Source organism: Miniopterus schreibersii (genome assembly GCF_964146895.1).
Source record: "Miniopterus schreibersii genome assembly, chromosome: 1".
NCBI classification, from domain to species: Eukaryota; Metazoa; Chordata; class Mammalia; order Chiroptera; family Miniopteridae; genus Miniopterus; species Miniopterus schreibersii.
Window position 1 is genome coordinate 64,576,576 of NC_138101.1, and position 5,288 is coordinate 64,581,863.

The 5,288-nt window shown below is 38.7% G+C and overlaps 1 long non-coding RNA gene across 1 annotated transcript; it reads right to left on the minus strand.

Annotated features, from left to right (window-relative positions):
• Nucleotides 1-321: 321 nt before the first annotated feature.
• On the minus strand, nucleotides 322-3,932 carry LOC308562735. Its single transcript, XR_013999672.1, has 3 exons — nucleotides 3,818-3,932; nucleotides 1,971-2,056; nucleotides 322-479 (listed from the first exon to the last, which is right to left on the minus strand). It is a non-coding gene; the product is annotated as an uncharacterized lncRNA (long non-coding RNA).
• Between the last annotated feature and the right edge of the window lie 1,356 nt (nucleotides 3,933-5,288).

Consider the following 5,288-nt stretch of genomic DNA (forward strand, 5'->3'; position numbering starts at 1 on the left):
CTGATGTGGGGAACATCGCTCAGTTGCTTCCCGTCCGCGCCCCGCTGGAGTCGGGGATCCGACCGGCCGCCTCGGTGTGCGCGCTGAGCGGGAGCAGAACCCACGGCCTTTCCGTGCGCGGAGGCGCTCCCACCAGCGGAGCCACACCGGCCGGGGCTGTACGAATATATTTTTTAATTGTAATAATTATGCAAATAATAAAGGAAAACTAGGTCTAAAAGGGCCGACAGTCGTGTCGTTGCGTGCGCCCCCCTTCCCGCGCCCTGCCGCTCCCCGCCCCCGCGCCAAGCGCACTGGGCGCGCCCCGCCTCCTACCGCAGCGGGGCGGGAGCTCGGCGGGGATATAACTCCTTCCCCGCCGCGTGGGGGGCTCAGACTTTGGACTTGGACTCCCCTGGGCCGCCGGCGTACAATAAAGCTCCTGAACCCCGAGCCTCCGAGTGCCGCTTGGTCTTTCCGCAAGGTGACCGTCTCCGCTTCTGCAACACAAGTATTTTAAAATTTCAAGTAGCACGTTTTAAAGATGAAAAAGAAACAGGTGAAATTAGAATTAACAATGTATCTTATATAGTATACTATCTTATATGTATTGATAAATATATATTTAATAATATATGTTATATTTAATAATGTGCCATATTACACTTCTGATTTTTAATTAATGTAAAATTGTTAATGTGGTATTTTATATATTTTTACTACTCAATTTGCCAAATCTGGTGTCTATTGTACACGTACAATCATGTTTCAAGTGCTCGGTAGCCGTGGGTGACTAGGCTGCCCTATTTGGCCGCGCAGTTTAGCCGACTGGAAGGCCTGGCATTGGATCACAGAGAAGGCAAAGAGTAAATTGTGGGTATTTATTTCCTGATTCCTTCTCTGTGGAGTCACTCAAACTTGCTTTGTCCTTGGTCCTGTAGTTACAGCTCCTCTCAAGGTGGCTTACTCGATGCACTGCTTCCTTCTGGGTTCTGGTCACCACTCTCTCATCTCGCCCCTTTAATCTTAGGGGTGATAATAGTGCTCTCCTTTGTGACTTCCATAAACCTTCTCCAAACATCTATAATATCGCTATTAAACGCTTCTCAAGTTATCTTCTTATTTGCGTGTGCCCTCTGCTTCCTGCTGAGACCCTTTCTGACTCACGGTTATTTTACTGGGATGCTTATTTAAGGACCATGTTCTGCAGGTATGATTTCAGGAGTAATCAATTCTGAATATGTACCTATCAAATGATAGGGTTGTATACCTAAAAAGTATACTAACCCTTTGCGGTCGTATTAAATTTGGACATGGGTGTCGTACTGGTCAGAATTAAGAGCTTTCAGAGAAATTATGAACTGATACATGAATGAACAGAGTTAAGATTCGTACGGTTCCTTGCTGTGGTGGCTGAGAGCAGACATACGACCGGAACGGTAAAAAAGCTTTGGTGGCTGAGAGTAGACAAACGACCGCAAAGGGCTAATAAGCAGAAGAATTCATTGGAGTTAATAAGTTAAAAAATGGTTAAAGTAATAATAAAGGTGCCTAGTGCGGGTTATATCTTCTGTATTCAATAACTATTGTTCAATGCAAAATTAGCATGAGAGAAAAGTTGCTATGTTTTTAAAAGTAAAAACAATCTAAAAACTTTAAGTGTCAATATTTTCCCATGTTCCAGGACTTCTGTACTCAGTGTTATTCTAGCAAGAATAAAAATTCTGGAAGTCCTGACAGGTCTTACATTTTATAGATTAAAATAACCTCTTTCAGAAGAATATGAGAAACAAAATGAAAAAATCCATTTGTGTAACATAGATATTGTCTTGATTAGCTTTATATTACCGATTTCCAAGGTTTACTTGATTGAGGCCTGTTAACAAGTTCCAAGAAGGACATTATACATAAATATATTTTTAAGTGGTAAAGAATATATAGATTTGGAGCAAAAGAAATCTTCGGCACAAGTTTTTAATAAGAAAACTTACTCTGTGCCCCTTTGTGGAAGAAAAGAATTTGATCCAATTGTGCAGTGTGATCTCTCCTATAGGAGCTTCTGAACACTCTTTTGGACCTATGGAAATAGATGTCGCTTTTATCACAAACTGTGATCATAATTTCAAATTTTTATGAAACAGAGAAGATTCAATTATGTATTCTTCTCTAGAGAAATCAGACATTTCCATAAAATATTTGTCTTTGTAGATGTTCTTCTTGGTCAAAAAGTTGTTCATGGGAGAAATGGAACAATCTATGCTAAAATGAAAAGTATTTGAACTTCATAAATTGACTTTAATCTAATGTGAGGAATACATTTTCTCCTCTAAAAAGTAATATGCTTTATCTTTTTTTTTCTTTTTTTTACAGAGAATAAAATGGTAGTAACCACACTATTGCAAAATGTATTTGAACAAGATTCCAGGAGGCATAGTAAAAACAAAAACACTTCCAAAGTGAGTTTTAAAAACTCAACTCCATTGGTCTCACTGATGCCAGCCAATGAATGCCCACTATGTTTTAAAATAGTTGGCAGCATTACGACATTACGGGTGCAGCCAATTTTCTTGTGGCTAAACTTACACTTAGATGTTGGTTAAAACAGGACGGGGAGTGGGAAGGTTACTCTTTAGCTGTGGCCTTCATTGATATATATGTGAATTCATCTGAAGAAACTCGGATTTTAAGGGCAATCACTTGTAAAAATACAGAGGGCCACCCCAAACCTCGGCTACTTACAACTGGCCCACAGAAGCCTGGTTTTGAATAACTAACAGTAAAACAATAAATTTGGCTTCCTGCTAACCATCTTCTGCTTAAAAGAAAACGTTAATTTAGAATGGGAGGAGATGAACTTGTTGAACAAACAGTCTCAAGAGAAGTATTTTCTTTTCTGGGAATGGGTCCAATGAGTTACCCAAGATAGTCTCCAAATTGTTAATGCAAATATCCATTAGTCAATCATTAAGCGAAATTTCACTTACAAAATTCAGTGGTCCGAGTTTTAGGTTACTCTTCCTCAGTAAAATATGTTGAGAATTATAGAGGGGAAAAGAAACATTGTTATAAACAAGGAAATCTCAAGACTCAGAAGCACCATGGGATGAAAGGTAAGTAACAAAGCAAAACATATGTATAGGTTACTGTTTTAACACAGGAAGACTACAATAGGAAGAAGCCAAGGCAGGCATTATACCATCAAAACTTCTTAAAATTCTTGTAATGATAATGAGATTTCACAACTAGAAAGTAGTAATGTGGTAGCAACATTTAATGGAGGAAAATGCTACTTACTTTGGAAGTAAAAAATTATATCAAGAGCATTTATTTTAAAATCATACAAACAGCCATTAAAACAGCTGGCTGACTTTTCTCAAAATCATCTTTCTTAAAAGTTTTCAATAAGAAGCATAATATATTACTGGCATTATGTTACATAATTATTCCTCATCATGGCATGAAACAGTATCTTTGTGTAAATACCTAATTTTCAATTTTTGCTTTGCAATAGAAAATAGAGAATAGTATTTTTACCCAAATCCAGATATATAACAGGTTGCCAAGAAATTTTATATTGTTGATTGGTACTTAATTTTTTGAATTTATATTTATTCCAAGTAACACTTCAGGTTCCCGAAATCTGCTTCTTCGAAGTAATTCCTGAGTCTCTTGGGGAGACAGGTTTAGACTCAGTAACAATGTCAATATCAGAGGATAAATTTCATTTTTTCCTCTGAATTACAACACTGAGGGAGAGCATTGTAAAATCTTCATCAAAGCAAACTGCTTAACTGTTTGAAAATCCCGCTGAAAAAAATTAATGTGTGAGAAGTTTCACCTCTTTATTGTTGACCTGAGTAGATGTTCAGCCCAACTTGCTTCCTCCTCTGGGTGAGAGGGGCACGTAAAGCCACATGTCTGGAGGCCGAATATGCGACTCTGCTGCAGCTCAGGCCCAGCTGGGTCAGCGGCTTCCTGCCATGAACGTAGATACCTCGAAGGAAAACTGGCATTAGGTCCTAATTTTCCTCATTTTGCATTTTACTTGCATTCTGAGGAAGTGGAATAAGTCTCCAGCTTAAAAACTGGCCTTTGTCTTCACAGAAAACATATATTAGGGGTAGAAGACACATAATTCAACAAAAATGAAGGAAAGAATTTAAACCTGTACAGCTTAGGGTTTCCTCCCCACCCCCCAGGTTGGCTCCTGTTTTCCTCCAAGCATTATCAGATAAAAATTTTTCTAAAATCTTTTTTAGATTGAAGGATTATAACTGAGAGGAGGTAGAGTTTAGTATTTTCTTTCCTTTTTCATGCCTGTTTTCTTACCTCTCGCTGCTTCAGAAAGTTATGGGAACACCCCAAAAACAAGGGCTAAGCCTGTCATTCTATCCTTAAACTGATGATTGCTTAATTTGAAGTTTGGATCTTCTATTTCTTCCTCATGGAACTGAATGTTGCAGCAAAAATTCTGTCTCTTGCTTTATATCTTTCAGATATAAATTATAGATTCAGTACCTCCCTACAATTTAATCATTATTTATAATTTTAGCGTATTCCAAGAGCATTTTTAGAACATGCAGAATTAGATGTTTCAAGTTCTGTATATATTTAGATATAATTAAATTGTCTTTTTAAATAAGCTACCCAGGAAATTCTTATGCATCCTAGTCTGAAAACCATTGCCACAGAGGATGGTCCCTCTATATTACGAGAATAAAAGTTGGATTTCATTTAGTTTTTGGTCCCCTAATCTACTACACACACACACACACACACACACACACACACACACAGCCCTACATGATTATTTGGAAATAATAATCCATTGTATTCGATGGATATGTAGTTGGGTTACATGCTAAACTAATATAACAAAGAGCTACCAAAATACAATGCTTTAGATAACATAGAGTTCATTTATTTCTCAGGTAGCTAGTTGGCTCCAATCCAGGAGGTCATTTAGGGATTCAAGTTACCTGTCCCTGGTTCTGCCTCCTCTGAAGCATTGGCCTCATCTGCATGGTCCATGGTCAACACTGGCTCATCACACCATGTCCACGATCCAGCCCACAGCAGGGGAAAGAGATGAAGTAGAGGGCAATAAAATTCCTTTAAAAATGTGATCAAGAGCCCTGGCCAGGTGGCTCAGTTGGTTGGAGCACCATCCTATACACAAAAAGTTTGCAGGTTCGATTCCTGGGTAGGACACATACCTAGGTTACAGGTTTATGGGTTGGATGCCTAGTCAAGGAGCATACATGAGGCAACCAATTGATGTTTCTTTCTCACATCTCTCTCTTCCTCTC